General features: G+C 43.3%; 2 long non-coding RNA genes across 4 annotated transcripts in view; one reads left to right on the top strand and one right to left on the bottom strand.

Moving 5' to 3' along the window:
- LOC111096770 overlaps positions 1-20,133 on the top strand; it is a 331,553-nt gene that overhangs the window by 83,727 nt on the left and 227,693 nt on the right. The gene's annotated exons all lie outside the window — the stretch shown is intronic.
- Positions 1-20,133, bottom strand: part of LOC111096769 — a 29,766-nt gene that overhangs the window by 2,006 nt on the left and 7,627 nt on the right. Inside the window, exon 3 of one of the 3 annotated variants that reach the window (XR_005362493.1) lies at positions 10,592-11,380. The exons of the other annotated variants lie outside the window; for them this stretch is intronic. This is a non-coding gene — a long non-coding RNA (uncharacterized LOC111096769). Of the gene's footprint in view, positions 1-10,591; positions 11,381-20,133 lie in introns of those variants that run through there. 3 annotated transcript variants of the gene reach the window in all.

Raw genomic sequence — 20,133 nt, 5'->3', positions numbered from 1 at the left:
AGAGCTAGAACAAGACATTTGTGCAGATAATCCTCCATGTGCCTCATTTCTTTATCTGTAAAATGGGAATCCTTTGGTTCCTACTTCATGGGGGTGGTTATGAGGTTTTAATGAAATAATATAAAGTGCCTAGCATGTAGTGAGTACTCCATAAATGTTAGCTATCTCATATTATGATTATAAATACTGTCACATTTGGAGCTGATTTTCTGGAAGCTAAAATGGGTGGTGGAGGAGCTGTGTGTTTTCTCCTTTCTGACCTCTTTCTCTCCCTGGGTGTCTTTTCAGGCCTGATATTAGCCCTTCCTTTCCTTCTTTATCTTTTGCATTGATTTTGCTCTGTTCATCCTTTTGCCTTTTGCATGTCCAATACTAGCCATTTTTCAAGTCTCTACTGAAATTTCCTCTTCTCTCTGAACTAGCTGTTCACTTCTCCAACTTGACAAGCTCTGGCCTTCTCTGAAACCCAGAGCAACTTGTATCTGCTCATTTACTTGGTGTCAATTTGCAGATGGAAATTAGAGAGAGTGAAATGTCAGCTCCTAAGAAGAACTCTGAAGCAACCAAGATTTTCCAAGGAGGGAGCTCCATGTTATTGAAGGACTGACACAATGACCAGGTACCTTTGTGGGGATGCTAAGAGGGTAGATCACAGCATCCTAGGAGGCTAGAGTTGTAAGTACTCTGAAAGATCATCTAGTCCATGCCTCACCTTTAAAATATGAGGGTAGATGAAAGTGAGGCCTAGGAGGACAGGGGGCTTGCACTACCAGGAGCCCCATAGCTAAGTAGTGATAGTGCTGGCTCTGAGTCTCAGCAGGTCATTCCCCCTCCCTCTATGCTGCAGAGACTGCACCAGGTACATAAATTAACTAGAAGACTTCCAAAGTCTAAGATAAAAAGCTATCCATTGTTGTTTTGAATTTCATTTTTTTAAGTTGTGATTTAATTTTGCTTATTGATGATCTTTCTAACTATTATATATACAATGGAGGCAGGACCATATTAACTGGTTCTATGTACACAGCACATATAGGACACACTAGGACAAATTTTACTACCAGATGGTCAATTACTATTTGTTGATCCAATTTAATTGACTCTAACCTAGTCTGAGTTAGTATCTTAAATTTAGACCTTTGGATAGGCAGATGGCGAGACCCCATAGAAAGTGTCAAAATAAGGGAAGTATGAGAGAAGGAACCTGAGGGCCTCTGCCTAGGGAGAGAGAGCACTGGATATACAGTAACTGGTGTGAGTGTTTGCAGGAGATTGGTAATTCTGTCCAGGCCAGCAACATGTTCTGTTGTTGGGTAGGTAGTGTCCATGTGAGAGTAGCTCATGGAGAATAGTGGAGCTCTAGACAGGAGCCAGAACTGTGGAGATAGGCCCCAGGTATATCTGAGGTGTTTTGCATCTCTCTATTGTCCTGAGTCTTTTGGGAGGTGCTCTCAGGAATTGAGATACATGGTTCTGGGTAGAGAAGGTGAATGATAGTGTCCATCTAAGGGAGGCAGGCTGAGGAACTGGAAGAAAGCTCCCTTACAGAAGGCCATATACCTCCTCATTTTATGTTCTTCTTCCCTCCTATTACCTTCTGTGTTTTTTTGTTTGTTTGTTTGTTTTTGTTTTTTTTTTTTTATTACCTTCTGTTTTTAATAAAGCTTTGTTTGGTGATCCAATCTTGTGTTGGGATATCTTGGGTAGCCAGCATGTGGTCATTTCTGTCTTAAGCATATAGGGAAGAGTGTAAAGGTATCATCTTTAGGTCATCATGCTGGTAACAATATCTGCATTCCTAAGACAAAGATGAACTTCAGAGGCATACTTGAGACCCTAGGCAGAAGTCCCTTGTCATAAATAGATTCTTTTCCCAGCACAGCTCAGAAGGTTTGGGTTACATACTATTTAAGGAAGGGGTCTTTTCCCTGCAAAAACCCACTCAAGATAGGCCCCAGCTTCCACTCTAATCAAATATTAACCTTGCTTTAAACAGTTCTTTGTTCTGATACCTTTTCTATGGTCAAAGCTGGCAACCTCTTAGAAGACATCAGAGGTCTTCTAAGGCATAGCCTCTCAGTGCTCCAAAAAGCAGCTTGGCAAATTCTATTTTTTTTTTAATTTTTAAAAATATTTTATTTATTTATTCATGAGAGACAGAGAGAGAGGCAGAGATATAGGCAGAGGGAGAAGCAGGCTCCATGCGGGAAGCCCGACGCAGGACTCGATCCCGGGACTCCAGGACCACGCCCTGAGCCGAAGGCAGACGCTCAACCACTGCACCACTCAGGCATCCCAGCTTGGCAAATTCTAAAACATAACTTTAACTGGGGGTTTTCCCTAAGGAGCCAGGCCAGGCTATGCAAGAGGAGAGAGAGTTGGAGGATGCCAAGCCCAGACTGTGAGCCTGGCTTGGGGAATTTAGTCTGGGCTTGCTCTGCTGGACTCCAGCAACATTGGAGGCTGGAGAAGCTGACTGCTAGGGGCACCTTTTGGGACGGAATTTCTAGAAGGACTGCTCTGAATTCTTATTGCTTCAGATAATGGGACCTCAAGCACAATCTGAGCATATTCATGGAGTGATTTGAAAAGTACTGGAAAAGCACTTTTGTCCATATCAGCACTGTCCAATAGAAGTATAATGTGAGCTACAAATGCAAGCCACATATGTAATATAAAATTTACTACTAGCTTTATTTATTTATTTATTTATTTATTTATTTATTTATTTATTTAAAAGATTTTATTTATTCATGAGAGACCCACAAAGACAGGTAGAGACATGGGCAGAGGGAGAAGCAGGCTCCCCACAGGGAACCTGATGTGAGGACTCCATCCCAGGACCCTGGGAACACACCCTGAGCCAAAAGCAGGTGCTTAACCATTGAACTATCCAGGCACCCCATTACTAGCCATATTTAAAAAAGTAAAAAGAAGCAGATGAAATTAATTCTATTCACTTTGACAATTTGATTCAATCTAAAATATTCTAATTTTAATATTATTATAAAAATTGAGATATTTTACGTTCTTTTTTCATACTCTCTAAAATGCCACATTTACTTACAATTAAATCACATCTCAATTGTGATCGTTCACTTCTTTAGTGCTCAATAGCTTCCTGTGGCTGGTGGCCCTCATGCTGGATAGCAAGCACAGGGCTCAGTGATCTTTCTCCTGAAATTCTGCCATTTGGGCTTGGGGAGACAAGTGGATTACGGGATTGTAACTCAGATTTCCTTTTAAGTATTCATATTTGAATTCCTTATCAAGTTATTGACCTTTAATAGCAGTGATCAAAATTCTAAACTCTTTGAAGTGTTTCTGGGGTAGAAGTATGACCAAGGATTTAGCACTGCTGTTGGGGTTTTGGATATAAAGGGTAGTTAGAACACAGCTGGAGGGCCATCACTTGGAAGGCATTGAGCTCTGAGGAGAACAAACAGTTGAGATGAGGACAGGATTGGCCCTAAGGAAGGGCTCTGGCCCCCTGTAGGAGAGGAGTGAGAAGAGTGGCTGGCTGGATTCCCTCACCTGCCTGTGTGACTTCAGAGTAAACCATGAATCTCAACCTCGCCTTCCTTATCTGTAACATGGGGATAATAAGCCCTTTCCTGCTTTCCTCAAAGGAGTATTGTGAGTTTCCAGTTCTATGATTCATGGGAAGTGGCTCCGTGTAAACACTCAAGTCCTTTGCTTGTGTACATTGCTAGCCATCTGATTGCAAGTCTTCCAGCAGGACTACTATGGCTAATTCAATGGAAGCAGGGTTTTTTTGTTTTGTTTTGTTTTGTTTTTTAAGATTTTATTTATTCATGAGAGACCCAGAGAGAGAGGCAGAGACATAGGCAGAGGGAGAAGCAGGCTCCCTGAGGGGAGCCTGATGCGGGACTTGATCCCAGGACCCCGGGATCACGCCCTGAGCTGAAGGCAGGTGGCTCAACCACTGAGCCACCCAGGTGTCCCAGAAGCAAGTTTTTTTAAGGGCCTGGGTCTAAGCCAAGGACTAGAGTTGGGGAGGAGGTGTCAAAGAGGGAAGTGCATCTGTAGTAATCTCCTGCCTCAGTTGGGAAGATGAAACTCAGATGCAAACAATTATAAGATAGAATATAATTCCCATGAAGTGAGTTGCACATACAGTTTGAGGGGAGACAGTGGAGGGGTCAGTCATGGGGTGCAGAGGCTCCCAGGCAAGATGCAGAGGGTCTGAAGAGGCAGAGCAAGAGAAGAGATAATGTTCCTGATGGAAGGCACAGCACAAAGGCCAGGAATGAGAATGAAAATTCACAGTCTGGGGTGATGAGAAACCTGATTAGGACAGAAGTGAGGAGTAGAGAGGGCAACCCACATGGTCCCTTCCCTGTCAGCACCTTTCCCAGATCATTAGATGTCAGGCAGAGACCACACTTCTGATGACCGGGTCTTATGTCTTGCCCTGAAAATGGGTTACCCACTGCAGAGGAGACCAGCCCACTTGAGATAAATATGAAATCCAACCACAGCCATGGTGGGGATGCTTTGATAATCACAGGATGCTCTGGGTAGCTAAGTGGAAAGAGACTCTGATCTCAGACTCTCTCTCTACTAAGCACACTAGTCCTAAGAACAAAACCAGATAGAGGCCCTGCAAACAAACCAAAGTTGTCAGACATTTCCAAAGTTTCCAGGGACTTCTGGCTTTTGAGTCAGTTCTTTATTTAATGTCAGTTTAATATTTACTATCAGTTTTTTAGTATCAGACTGTTTTCTAGCTTGAACCCATACGGTTAAAACCAGTCAGACTCCACCTGCATGTACTGTGGGTGCCCCTTCATTCCCTTGGCCAACAAACACAGATATTCTCCCCCAACACACACATTCACACACATGCACACTGCACACCACTCAAACCATGGGAACGTGGAGGACAGAACTGCTCTAATTTGAAAGCAATGAATGAATGAAGACTCTAGGCTGAGCTGATATATGAGACTGTTAATCAAACACACAACAGGTAGCTGTAGGAATGATGCCAGGGGCACACTTGTCCCCTCCCCTCTCCTCCCCTCCCCTTCCCTCCCTTCCCCTCCCTTCCCTTCCCTTCCTCAATTCTCTATCAGCTCAATATTCTTTAAGCTTTGAGTTCCTTGCTTGCTTGTCACTTGTCTCTCTATCCTTAGGTATACCCTTTTTTAGGGTTTGGTTGGGTCTAGGAATGTGGAATTTGGAAACAGCCAAATTACCTTTCTGAATTTTTTTTTTTAAATCAGTTTGTGTGGAGGTAGAGAGCTTCAAAAAGTGTCCTCTGCCCCAGCAGCTCTCTGCCCTGACCAGACTGCATTTCTACATTTCACCTTTTCTCCTCCCCAAGAGGGTCTGATAAATTCTTCCCATACTGATGTGGGATGGCTCAGGCCCATAGGATTTGCATCTCAATGGAGGTAAGTGGTTTGACAGAGAAATACCTTCAGTGCTGGGGCATCAGGCATCTAATTCAGGGTGAGGGGACACCAGGAGCTGGTATGGAGAGACCCTAAGGACTTGAAAAGCTGCCCTGTGTTTTGAGCCTGAACGCAGAGCTGCTTCCTCCTGGTTATCTCCTTTCTCTGCCAGCCCACTCCCCTCTGCCCTTGCCTTTCTGGCTCCTCTGCTTTTATGCTTTCTCTTTAGGACCCTGAGTTGCTAGGCAACTCTGGTCTGGAGCGGAGGTTCTCACCATGGAGAGCAGCCTCCACATGGGGCCAGGGAGTTTGATGGAGCCCGTGATTATAGGTGTGTCTGTGCCAGAAGGAACACAACAGCAGCAACCTCCCCCTAACCCTCTCCCCCATCATGGCCTCCTAGACACAGATACCTGGGAGGGGAAGCAAAGCTTTGCTCAAGCTGTTTGCCATCTCTCCTTCTTGTTCTCCTGCTCTCTTTTCCCACCAGCAGGACTTCCTTGCAGCTTCCCAGACTCCTCCTGGTGCTCTTGGCCTCCTCCTGCCCCACTCACACTGGCAGTGATCTGGACCACCCAGGACTTGCCTGGAGCTGCCTTCAGCTGTTGCTCCGTCTAGCATTACACTTGAGTAGTTAGAACTCCATGGCTTACCTTGGCAAAGGTAAGTAGGTCTTGGTGAGGGTAGGGTAGTGCAGGTCCCCCACCTCCTGGAACCCTGAAAGTGAAAGCTATATATGTGTCTCTTATGTTCAGGTGACCCATGGGAAGGGATGTGATTATTCATGGTTGTACCTGGGGCCCAGCAGCAGTGCCAGACTGAGTAGAGGTGAAATTGAGGACAGCCTTGGGGCTACTTCACACTTCAGTGGTATAAGCTGAAATGCTGGCTGTGCCCATAGCTTAGATAGCCAGGTACCACCCATTCTCCATGCTGGGAATTCTGCAAGCAGGGGAACCTTCCATCTCTGACCTCACAGAGCTGATATTTATAACGAAGGACAAAGGCAGCAAACAAGATGATGAAACACATAAGGCTACTTCCGATAGAGAGTTCCCTTCCTGAGGAGCTGTACTGCTCAGAACTGAGAGGGCCCTGGGTTTCCTTCCAGCAGTTTGCTCCCTGGTGCCAGGCCCAAGACCCTGGACTTTCTGGGGCCCGCCAGAAACTGTGACATTTCTGAGAATAGCATCAGGCAGTCATGATGGCAGAAGTATCCCTAATTGGGAGTGCTGGCCTCCAAGGACCCCCACTGTGTGGCAGACAACTGCAGAGGTGAGGGAAATGTCTGATGACCGACCTTGCAGAGGCCGAACCGCCTTGTGAATCAGGGCAGTCAGTTCAACACAGTTCTGGGGAGAGCGCTTGATCAGACCTCGCCAGGCAGAATTTAGTGATTAGTTAAGGAGGGAGCATGTGGTCTGAGGTTAGCCAATCAGAGCCCATCTTTACACTTGGTAGGAGGAGCTCTTTTTCTGCAGGAGCTGCCAAGTGGAGGGGCATACCAGGATGGAGCTGCAGTGGACAGTGTCTGCTTTCCGTGAGCGGGCTGCAGCCAGCCCAGAGGAAATCAGAGCCAGGCAGAGGAGAGAGCCAGCTGGGCCTTGGGCCAGTGCACCTTAGGACCTTTGGGTTTCAAAGCCAATATATTTCAGTTTATTATTTCCCTTATTTTATTTTATTAATGCTTAAGCCAGTTTGTGTGGGTTTTTACTACTTGGCCCAAGAGGGTTTCTCTATCCGTATAACTTCATCACTTCACTTCTCCCCTCCTTTGGATCCTTTTACTGTCTAAGAACCCAGGGCTGGCCTCCAGACTGAGGAGGATTTTCTTTGTTGAAGCTTCGAGTTTCAGGGCAGGGGCTACCTATCCCCTCTGCTTTCTGTCAAAACCTGCCTGTCCTGTGTTCCATCACTTCCTGGCCCTGCCCTTTGCCAAGGTCATTTGATGAAGTTACACGAGGCTGTTGTTGCTCTGGCTATCAATAATCCTGTGGCAGTTTTACATTTGGACTGTGGTCTCCTGTGCCATAATCTATGGAACTAGTACTTAGTGATGAAAGTTCAGGCACAGTGGTAGGCTGCTGAAGAGATGATTTCATAGAATGTTTGTCCTAGTGACTCAAGTTCATTGGCTGGATGTTCCATTCCTCTGCCTGTGGCTGTGGCCAACGGCCAATCTGGCTCACAGTGAAGTGCCTGGGCCTCTACCACTGTGAAGAGGTCATGTCCTTCTTATAAAAGGAGGGAGTAAAATCCTGAAAGAAAAGCTTCTGGATACAGGCATTTGGTTTGCCCCTGGAGAAGCCTGCAATAGTTCATGAGCATGTGGGCATTGCTCTTATTTGTAAAATGGAGATGTTTTGTAAGCTGACTTCTGAGTCTTCTTTTCTCCCAGCACTGATGTCTTTGGTAGGGTGTCTGTGACTCCAAGTAGCCTGGGGCCTTCTGTGTTTTAGAGTGACAGTATCACCAATTCTGGCATGAGGCAGATTTAAGTGGATACTTCTCATGATCCACTCACATTTCACAATCCATTCATAGTTTTCTTGCTCCCACTGGTTTTAGGCTTGTTTAGTGATTTACTCATGTTCATTCCACACGGCAGTGCGTGGGAAGTGTGAGGAATCTAGCTCCAGCAGTTAGGACATCTGGGGTCCAGTCCCAAAGCGGCTGCTTTCCAGATAGCCAAGACCTTGAAAGAGATACCCACTATTCTGAGTCTGGTTTCTCATTGTAAAATGGGAGTAAGATCACTTGGCTTTGCTCACATTTAGTTGTGGCTTACACGACACATTAGATAAAAATGCAATGAAAAGTAGAGGCTGTATAAAAATATCAGGGGAGCTCTCAGCTTTTGGCTCGAGGAGGTCAACCTGCAACTTTCTTTAGTTATCCTGCATCCGGGTTCATCCTACACCAGCTGCGTCTGCTATGCCGCCCACGTTTGACCTCAAGGAGATTAAAGTAGTGTACCTGGAGTGCACTGTGGGGAAGTCAGTGCCATGTCTGTCCTCGGTCCCCTGGGCTTGTCTCCAAAAACAGTTGATGATGACATTGCCAAGGCAGCAGGTGACTGGTCAGGTCTGAGGATTGCAGGGGCCTGACCATTTTGAATAGACTGGCCCAGATTGACATGGCACCTCCTGCCTCTGCCCTGATCATCAAAGTCCTTGAGGAACTACCCCAGAGGCAGAAAGAAGCAAAAAAACATTAAGCTCAGTGGAAATACCACTTTTGATGACACTGTCAGTGTTGCCTGATAGGCGCAGCACTGATCTTTAGCCAGAGAACTCTCTGGAACCATTGAAGAGATCCTGAGGACTGTACGGTCTGTAGGATGCAATGTGGATGGCTGCTGCCTTCGTGACCTCATAGGTGACAGCAACAGTGGGACCTGGTATAATGCCCCACTAGTTAGGAACTACAAAGGAAATTGTTTATTCATTTATTTTTGAAAATGTTTTGATAAAAACTCATTTGACAACCAGGAAAAAAAAAAAAAAACAAATACCAAAGGGAGGTGTTTAATTTGGGTAATACTCATAGGAGAACGGGGCTAGTCTTTTGCTACCCCTAGGGAAGCAGGTGATGATGCAAAGCTCTTTCTCTGACAATGGGAGATGAGATGGGGTTGCAGAGAGGGGAGCATATCAGCTGAATCTCACACTGCAAGTCTTGGGACTGAGGTTTGGTGTATGGGCAGAGAAGGAGGCCCTCCTGGTGTCTTGTTGGCTTGCTCTCCCCATTTTCAGGTTAGAGATTTGAATCAGATACAAAGCAAATGCTTAGGCAAGGAAAAAAAATGTTTCGCCAGCTTGCTCCACAGGGATAGAGAGTCGGTGATATGATATGAAGCCGAAAATAGAGTGCCCTAGGAAAGAAGTATCAGCTGCGGACTCTCTTGCAGTGGGTGTGGGGGCCTCCTCCAGGAAGATGGGCGTTGAAATGAGAATTCGATGTCGGTTGCTGCCTTGTCGTACTGCTGAGTGCAGACGCTCTGGGCTGGGATTTGGAATCCGTGTCACTAGAAAGGGGTCCCGCTGGAAAGGCTCATTTAGCAATGCTTTCCTGCTGGGGTCTGTGGAACATCCTGACACAGTCCAGGGCTTGAACAAGGGCCAAGGATTTATCCAGAAACAGCAAGCCCTGTACAAAGATGATCCTGGATTTAGAACAGATGAAAGATACTTTGAGGGAGTTCAAAGAACGGGCACATGCTCCCCGATGGCTGCTTGCTGGATATTTTGAGAGGCGACTGGGGCATGCTTTCCCTCCCGGCTTCTCCCAGGGGTCTTTTCCAACACGGTTTCTCTCCATTAGTATATTCCAGAGCTCGCGGGCTTGGAAGTCTTAATATGGAAATTCCTGCAGCGATGGGAACAGGCCTTTCCCAGTTGGGGTTTGCTAAGGCCATTATTCTGATGATGTTAATGGTGATGATTAATTGGCACTAATGATGGAGATGGTGATGGTAATGAGGCCAACCTGGTTGGGTGACAGGAAGGATGGAGAATGTTGGCACATGGTGATGATGGTGATGACAATGGCAGGGAGCTCAATTTTAGAAATTTGCTGAGAAATCTAGGGGACCAACCTTGACTTGAACTTGATTTTTTTGTCTTACAAGTGGATTTTTGGCAGGAAAAAAAAAATCAACCCCTGGGAAAAGGGGAAAGGAAATCCTTTATGCCTGTGGTCAGTTTTTTCTTCTGTTAAATCAAATACTTAGTGTCAAGTAGATCAAGTATACTGCACCATGGCACTGGCTTTGGTGGGTTACATAGTGAGCCCAGATCAGTGTATTAGTAGCCACAAACAAAGAAACCTCTCAAATATTGGGTTAATACAAGAGAGAGCCAGTCATCCTCCTGTTCTTCTTGCCCTGAACACAGTCTAGAGAGGAGGGATGAGAAAAGTCAATCACTGAATTATTCTTCAGGATCTGAGACGATCCCACTGCCTTCAAAGATCATTTCATGTAAGGCTGTGCTTGCAATAGGTCCTTCTACTTCCCTATTTCCACCCTTAAATCATGACATCCTTACCTTTCCCAGGTCATTAGGCCCACCTGGTGAGATGACAGCATCAGAGCAAATAAACTTTGAGGTCTAGCTGACTCCTGCTTATGGCATTGATGGCACCCCCAACAGCAAGGTGCAAGTTAAGGGTCTTCTGAAACCCAGTAAACAAGGGTTGTGACACTAGTCCCAGGTAATCCCAATTTCACTTATTATCAAAAACATAAAAAATAGATGACAAACCAGATTTAATCAGTTCCCATTAGGTAGAGAGAAACCCTAGCAGCATCAACTAATTTTGGTGAGATTATGAAATGTGAGAAGCTTGATTTCAGAGCTCCTATATTTCCCTTCTTTTGATTTTTTTCTTCCCTGTGGATGTCCTCATTCACTAATCCCTGCCACATTTGTGCACAATTACTCCTTCAGTCTGGGGACAAACTCACAGGAACACATTCACTATGCAAATGTTAGGGCAAAATAACAATATTGCTGCTGGTGGTTCCTTCACATTGTGAATGCCTGCTCCCTTTCCAGGGAATTTCTCTTTAATGAAAGAGCCTAGAGGAGAAAATGCTTACCCTATGAGAGCATCTGAAATGGTGGATTAGCATAGAGAAGACCCTTTGTCCTTCAAACAACACCACATAGGTGGCACCAAGTGGCAGGGCTTTGGCAATGATGGCTTAATGGGACTGAGGGGTCTGTCTGCTTTTTTGGGGCTTGTAGGTCTATAGCTGGCATCCTATTGACTGAAGGTAGGAGGATAGCAGTATCTCTGTAACATGTTGGTTGCTAAAGAGTGCCCGTTTTTTCCTGGAAGGTGCGAGAAAGGGGCAAGTTCAGAGCCATGAGTTTTTTCATCGGTCCTCTTGCTACATTAACTCTTCTTTTACAGTGAGCAAAACTTTTCTGCATGCTGGATAGTTGGAGGTGTAACTGAAAGGAAGTATGTAGAAGGAAGCAAGTTCAGAATATGCTGCTTCTCTCAGGTCAGAAAGTTCTAAGAAGACTCATTAGCATGCATAAGTTTGGAACTAAGGAAAACAATGATGTTTAGAACTTTTATTCATTCATTAATTCACCCATTCATTTATATAACAAATATGCATGAGTTACTTTTTGTAGGCCAATGGTTTTAGGATTTAAAGTGTTCCAGAAAGGAGATCAGTGAGGCAGCAAAGAAAAAAAGGAAGTGTAAATAATTTCTATCACATGCTGTGACAAATTACCCCAAAACTTAATGATTGAAAATATAATAATTGTTTTAGTTTTTGTTTGTTTAAAGATATTTATTTATGTATTTATTTTAGTGATTTTGTGAGAGAGAGCGGGAGAGACCAAGAGAGAGAGGGAGGGAAGGAGGGAGGGAGGAGAGAGAGAGAGAGAGAGAGAGAGAGAAACAAGCAGGGGGAGGGAGAGGGACAAGCAAACTCCATGCTGAGCACATAACCTGAGCTGAAATCAAGAGTTGGATGTTTAAATGACTGTGCCATCCATGTGCTCCAACAATCATTTTATTTTTATAATCTCTCAAAGTTTGGAGATTGACTAGGCTCAACTAGGCAGTTCTTTTGAGAGTCTCTCATGTAATTGCAGGCAGATAATGGGTGAGATCAGAGTCATGACAAAGGCTATCTAATTTGCATATTGGTGGCTGTTGCTCTACATTTGTTGACTGGAACTTCAGCTAGGGCTCTTAGCTTGATGAACACCTACACATGGACTCTCCATATGGGCTGGGCTTCCTCATTGAATGGAAGTTGGGTTCTAAAAAAGAGCATTCCGGGAGAACTGGGTGGAAAGTACTATTGTCTTTTATGTCCTGGTCTCAGAAGTCAGATGGCCTTGTTTCTGCTAGAGTCAGAGCCTTGCTCAAATTTAAGGGTAGAGGACATAGACCCTGCCTTTTTAAAAAAATATTTATTTATTTATTACTTATGATAGACATAGAGAGAGAGAGAGGCAGAGACACAGGAGGAGGGAGAAGCAGGCTCCATGCCTTGAGCCTGATGCGGGACTCGATCCCGGGACTCGATCCCAGGACTCGATCCCGGGACTCCAGGATCACGCCCTGGGCCAAAGGCAGGCGCTAAACCGCTGAGCCACCCAGGGATCCCCGACCCTGCCTTTTTGTAGGAGGACTGTCGATGCCAATATAAGAAGAGTACGTAGGATGGGAAAAATTGTTGCAGCAGTCTTGGGAAAGACAGTCTGCTGAGGGTGAGGTAGATCTAGCTATGAGTGGTTCTTGAATGAACTCTTGCTGAAGAACTAATACTTTCAAGCCTTGAATAATTAGATAGCAATAACAGGAAGCATATGATCAAATGTGTGATTGTAGAACATGAATAATAATGGCTTAAAAGAGTGTAAAGGATGAGTAGTTCACTGAGGTCTGGAGTAGTCAGGGTAGACTTCATGGGAGATGAGCGACTTTGAGCTAACTCTGAAGCCAGGAGAGGATCCATTTGGCTGTATTTCATTTACAATCACTTTTTCCCTACACAGAAAAGAAATGATAACAAAATTATGATTCTTGGTAATTCTTCCTTACTGAGATAACTGCTTAGCATTTCCATGATATCTCCCCAGTTTTTTCCTCTGGGAATATATTACAAATTTGGAATCCTGCCTAAATTTTTAACTTAAAATATGTTGTGGCTATTTTTATTAAATATTCTTCTAAAATATGATCTCAAGTGACTGCACAGCATTCAATCAAGTGATATGCTCTCACTTCTTTTCAACATCTTCCTGTTGGAAGTGTCAGCTGTTCCTTTTTTTTTTTTTCCATTTCAGAAAACACTGTGATAAAAATCTTTATACAGAAATCTTGGTGCTCATCTATCTTTTAAGAGTAATTTTCCTAAAGGTAGAATTACTGGTCAAAATTTATCCACATTTTAAAACCTTTTGTGCATCTTGTCATAGCCGCTTTCAAGGCAGGTTGTGCTTGATGACCATCCCACCGGTGTGAGACATCCTGTTTATTTGCTGGTCTGCCAATAACTGGTTGCTACTGGCTGCAAAGGGCCTGTTCCTTTTTGGGAGATCAAAGTGGAACTTTGGGCTTTACTCTGATTTTATCTGATTATTATAAGGATAGCATTTTCCTATATATTTCTTTATCTTATGTATTCCTTTTTCTGTGGTTTGCTACTTTAAGTGCCTATTTTTCCATTGGCATTTTCCTCCTATTGATTGGTAACAGCTCTTTATAAATTATTAATCTTTGCTTAGCATATATGGTGCAATCATTTTTTTGTTCTCATTTGATTTTTTACTTTTGTTTGTGGTGCGTTTTTAGAGGCAGGGATATTTAGCTTTTGTGTGGTCAAATCTAGTCACTTTTTATTTTTCTTTTGCTCTTATATATGAGAAGCTGTAGCCACAATAATAACAGATTAATTTTATCTTGTTTTTCGTTTGTGTTCACATACACATGCACACCCACACCAATACACCCACACACATATATAAAACATTGAATTCTTGAATCAATTTGGACTATATCTTAAAATATATTCTGAGTAGGGGGCTCATAAAGATTGTTCCCAAATATTTACCCAGCTGTTGGATGACAGGATTTAGGTCAGTAGAGGGAAAAGTCCAGCTCTCTGAAATGGAGAAATGGTGTGATCCTGGCTAAAGCAGAGGGTGACTCATAGGGGTTGGTGGGGGGTGTGGAGTACTTACATCCTGGAGGACTGGGGATGCCAGGCAAAGGGAAATAGCTTGTAAGCATTAAGAATTGCAGATTTGGTATTGTGGATTTGGGAAGAGGGAAATTGTTTTTTTTTTTGTTTGTTTGTTTGTTTGTTTGTTTTTCTGTTTCTTAACATCTCTTGAAGCCTTGCAAGGAGCCTGGTATTTTAGGAAACATACATAATACTTCATTTAGTGTTTACCACTGCCTGGGAGGCAGGTACTATTATTATCATCATTTTACAGATGAGATAATTGAGGTTTAATACATGGTAGGGCTGGGACTGAGTCCAATCTGACTATTTCCAAAGTTCTGTGTTCAGCCACTCTGCTTATTCATTCCTCAATATAATTAAAGTAAGAATTTCAGAAAGTTAATCCAGAAGCATTGTACAGGTTAGAAGGAAGAGGGGAGTGATTGAGATCCTGAGCTTCTGAAATACTGGAAGACACAGTGATGAGGTCTCTGCTCAGGTGGCATCAGGGAGTGGATGACAATGATGAATAGGGGAGGAGAAGCTGGGATCAAACTGTACAGGGGATTGAAAGGGAACTGGCTGGATTTAGTATTCTTTCATTTTTGGCTCTGATTCTAAACATCCCTCTCAGGCCTTGCCTATGGTCTTCATCAACTGATCTTAGCAGTTATCACTTTCTTGAGACTTGAACAGAGATTTCCAAGAGCCAGACATTCTTGTGTAGAGATTGAGAATAGTACCAAAATTCTTTTTGTCCATCTGCCCAGATTCTTGAAGGAACCAGTATAAATAAAAGATTTTTTTCCCAAGGGATGGAACTGTATCTTCATCCTTTCAATAAATGTTAAAGAAGCATACAGTGGGCATGTACATCTGCCATGAGGGACCCAAAGACACACCAGAACAGACCTTGCCAGCACAGAGATTAAAGTTGAGTAGAAGTAGTAACTTGCACATACATAAGCATCATACAAAATGGGGAATGCTAAATCCCTCAAAAAAGGCATAGTTAATGGATTATGGGAGGTCTGAGAAGAGAGAATAATTCCTTTTGGGAGGGGCAGGAGCAGATAGAATCATGAACTAATAACTAGTTTCTAAGTCAGGGTCATGCTGGGCTTGCTATAAGGAACAGATAAGAATCTTTGTAATGAGAACTTTCATTCTTTGTTTGCAAGCCCTGTGACCTGCCCTCCTACAGGCACGGGTGACTCCCTTGGCATTTGTCCCTCCTCTCCCCAGCCCCTGAGGTGGTTTACTCTTCAATCACTGTAGTGTCATGCTGTAATTACAGTAATAGAAGCTACTCAGTTGTTTTCTTTCCTTCCGCATCTAAGATGTTCTAAGGAAGAGGACGGACGCAGACGAATAAGAAATAAACTGCAGTTCAGTGCACAGAACATGCATCTTTATCAAAAGAATTACGGAATGGATGTTGCCTTTATTCTCCACCCAGATACAAACAGAAGTCCTAACTCTATTGCAGAGTCTTCCCTAATAACTCAAACTGCATAGATCACCCACAACACTTATATTTATAACCTCAATTTGGTCTTGTGGTTCTTGGTAACTGAGCAATCATAAATAGGCCTGGGTCTGAAAGAGCACCCTACAAAATGTCTGTTGTAGCTCCTTTGCCCCACCAGCCAGGCCTACTAAGAAAGAGAGAAGAATCTGAGCTGGTTAACTGGTCCTGGGTTGAATCCCAGCCCTATGGGCTCTTGGCTATCAATTGTTAGCTGTTGCTGAACTCCCAAACACCAGTTCATTATTCTGTGAAAAGGGGATAAATAACAGCACTCACTTTGCAGGGAAGTTATGAGGATTATGTGAGGGTATGGAGTAAGAATTCAACCATATGAGGGATTAATGCAGAATGAGGACAGCCAGAGGTCCCAGTGGATGCAATTCAGTGTATTTCACTGAGTTCTAATAGAGCAGGACGATTTGTTTCCCCTTAGGCTGGAAGTCCTTATTCCAGGGTTGCTTCATTAAAAGGCTTGGAATGGGTCTTTCCCATCTTGTTATAGGGTGAGTACATCCTGATGAATATGTTCTCTGCATTATTACTTGAAGGTCTTCTGAAGTCTTGACAGGTGCCCCAGGTTTGGGACTGTGAGTTTGAAACTGCAAACTGGTGAATGTTCCTATCTCCTGTTTGTAGATCAACAGAGCACATGGCTCACTATACCATATCTGCAAGTTTTGTTTGTATTTCTTACTCCACCATGAGCTCCAGGAGGGAGGGACATCCATTTTATGTATCTCAGCATTCCCACAATATATTGTAAAACCTGGCACATGGTAGACATTCACTGAATATTTATTGAATGGGTAGCATGATGCTATATCTGTGCCCAAGGATTCATGCCAAATGTCTTTTTGAACCCTTTGTTTTCTAACTTACCTAAACTTCATCACAATCTCATGAACTAGGCATTATCATTTCCAATGTATTAATAGAGAAGCAGCAATTCAGAAACATTTACCAACTCACCCAAGGTCAAAGAATAACCTGTTTTTCTTCTCTGTTGTCTCTGTTCATCCTTAAATACTCTGTTCTCCATTTGATTATGCCACTTATTAACCATATGGCACTAGACAAGTCACAAATCCTTATAAAGAATTAACGTTTTCTTACAATGAGAACTGCCTCCCTGTCTTGGGAATGTTTTAATATTTTCTGGATATTCACAATCCTGAAAAATAAATGACTCATCATGATATTGTTTTGAAGACAAGCCTGAAAATGGCTTGTCTATTTTTAACATTGAGTGGCAGTGACTAATAATACTAGACTCTCTTACCCTACTCTTAGAGGAGAGAGAAGTGAAAGATTGTGGGGGTTAAAGAGTATCTGTAAGGGGGGGGGCGGGTTGCACTCCATACAGCACCCATGACAGAAATTGTCCAGTAGCCTCAAGCACCTCATCCTGAAGCTGGCTGTCCCAAGCTGTATCAGGGTCTGTGTCTTGGGAACATCTACAGTGGTTATCACCAGTACTGTTTTTTTACTGTTCTCTCATTTTTACTGTTCTCAGCTTCATTTGGGCACATTTTCTCCAGCTACACACTTTGTGTGTTTTCTCCTTGTTGCTTTCATGATAATAAAACATTTCTGTTTTACATTGCTCAGGTTCTAGCTCAGCATTTCCAGCAACTTACAAGTTAATATGATAATCAACTTTTACTTTTTTTTTTGAAAGTATGAATGAATGAATGAATGAATGAATCAATAAGTAGATACAGCTGGAAAGGAATTCAGAGTGTGTCCAAGTGTTGTGTGGCACAGAAGAACAGGGAAGACAAGAAGGGAGTTGATGTTACCTACTGGCTAGTGCATAGGCTCTGAGACCTGAGGGAGAACCTAGCTTTACTGCTCACCAGCCATGAAATCTTGGATGGGTTACTTACTTTGCTAAGTCTCACTGTCCTTGACTAAAATAAGAAATAGAGGAATACTTCTATCACTTAGCTATTACTATGTGACAGACCACCCCAAAGCTCAGTGGCTTAAAGACAACAACCATCTTTACTGCTTATATGGCCAAGGGTTACTTCGGGTTGTCTGATTTAGTCTGGGTTTTACTCATGTAGCTCTGTGTCTCTCATATTTCTCTAGTACCAGTGTGTCAGCCTGGGCATGTTCTCATGGTGATTGCAGAAGTGCAAGAATACAAGAGGAAACACGTTAGGCTTTTTTTAGGGCCTATAGTAGGAACCTAATGGTATCATTTTTACTCATGTATCATTGGCCAAAGCCAGTCACATGGCTATATTCCAAGTTAAGGGGAGAGGAAATGCACCATGTTTATTGGAAGGGCTACCCAATGGTTTGGATACTGCAGGTGGGAAGAAGGTGAAACGCTCGGCCCAGTAGTGCATTTTATCATACTCCCTTACTGAGCTATTGGAAAAATTTTAAAAGATGGTCCTTGTTAAAGTCCTTGCCTGGTATGCTATGGGTATTTTACAGGTGGTTGGTAGGTCATATATCTTGTAAGCAATGCATAATTTGCAGCTACTATTGCTATTATAACATTTTTTTGTCAGAGATGCAAACACTTGTTATCTCAAAGAGCAAGAGTCATAGAGACCTATCTGGAAGAAGGAAGCAAAATAGGCTGTGTTTGGGTGGTAAAAGGGAAGTTTACTCATTCAAGAAATATTTATTGAACACCTATGTGCTGGACACTACCCTAGGCACTTGGGGGCACATTTGAGAATGAAACAGACAAAGATTCCTGTCCATGTGGAGCTTACATTTCAGTAGGGGAAGATGTTATGCATAAACAACATGAAGATACATAAATGATAGGGTATGTTGATGCTATTAAAGAATGTAGAGGAGAGTAAGGGTGTTGGATGTGATGCTGTGTGAGCATGTTGCAGGATTCAATAGGGTGGCCAGGCCTTCTTGAGAAAGTGAGAGCAGAGACTTGGAAGAAGATGATGGAGTGAGCCAAGCAAATTTTGGGAAGACGAATGTTCTAGTCAAGGGAACTCCAGAGCAAAGGGCTTTTGGTAGAGATGCAGAGTGTGTTTGAGGAGCAGTGTGAAGGACAGTGGGACTGGAGACCATGTGGGAGGGAAGGGAAGAGTAGTAAGAATTGAGAAGTCATGAGGAGTAGGGCCTGGTAGGGCATTGTAAGGGCTTCAGTTTACTCTTAGTGGAATGGGGTGCTAAGTGCTACTAGAAGGTTTTGAACAGACACGTGTCTTGATTCTGATGTCAAATGCCATGAAACTTCTGTTTTTTTTTTTTAATTAATTTATTTGAGAAAGAGAGAGAGCACAAGTGTTTGGTGGGGGGTGAGGAGCAGAGGGAGAGGGACAAGCAGACTCTGTGCTGAGCATGGAGTACCATATGAGGCTCGATCTCATGACCTGAGAACATGACCTGAACCAAAAATCCAGAGTTGGATGCTCAAGTGACTGAACCACCCAGGTTCCCCAAAACTTCTGTTTTAAAGCATATGGCTTCTTTATGTTAAGAATACCTTCAATGAGGCAGGGAGGCTGTGAGAGAACTCAAGGAAGGAGGCAATAGTCAACTGGGCTTGGGTGGTGACAGCAGAGGTAGTGAGCATCTTGAATTTGGATATGTTTTAAAAGTAGAGCCAGTAGAATGTACTGGCAGATTAGACATGGATTTGACAGAAAAAGACAAACCAACGACGACTCCATAGTTTTTCACTTGAGTAACCAAGATAGAAAAGATTGTGGGTAGAATTCCCTGGGGTGGGAAAAATAAGATGTTCAGTTTTGGACATGTTGAGTTTGAAGTGGCTTATAGACATTCAAGGCAGTTGGAGATACATGTCTAGAAATCAAGATCAAAATCTAGATCAGAGTGACAAATTTAGGAGTCGCTGAGTTCATAACAGTATTTGAAGTCATGGGCCTGATCATATCAGCAAGGGTGTGACTTTTGGTGAAAAAGAGGACTACCTCAGAGCACTCAACATGTAGAGAGAGTGTGCAGTCCTGGGAGATGGACAGTGTTGTCAAATGGACAGTGTTGGCAAGTATGATGAAGGTTGGGAATTGATGGGTGGATAGAGCCATATGGAGGTCACTAGGGATCATGACAATAACAGTTTTTGTTGGAGGTGTTTATAAAAGGTAGACTGGAGTGGTTTTAAGAGAGAAAGTGAGGAGAGGGATTTTAAAGGGAATAGATAATCCTTTGTGGAGGTTGCAGAGGTGAACAAAGAAATGGGTCAGCAGTTAGAGAAAGGTGGAGTCAGGAGAGTTTTAATGGCAGACATAATGGCGTGTTTATGTGCCGATGATAATAATCCAGTAAAGAGTGAAACAATGATAATGCAGAAGACAATAGGAGAAAGGTTAGTGATATGGAAACCACCAAAGGAACTGCTCAGGCTTTTCCGGCTTTTTACTCCCGGTGTTCCTTACCCCACAGGGATGTTCATTATGTTATTAAGATTCTCTCCTGTCAGATTATTATATCAATTCCCATTGGTGGTTTCAGTGCCACCATCA

Source organism: Canis lupus, chromosome 7 (genome assembly GCF_011100685.1).
Source record: "Canis lupus familiaris isolate Mischka breed German Shepherd chromosome 7, alternate assembly UU_Cfam_GSD_1.0, whole genome shotgun sequence".
NCBI lineage: Eukaryota > Metazoa > Chordata > Mammalia > Carnivora > Canidae > Canis > Canis lupus.
The sequence above is the reverse complement of the archived record's forward strand: the minus strand, read 5'-3'. Positions and strand labels throughout refer to the sequence as shown.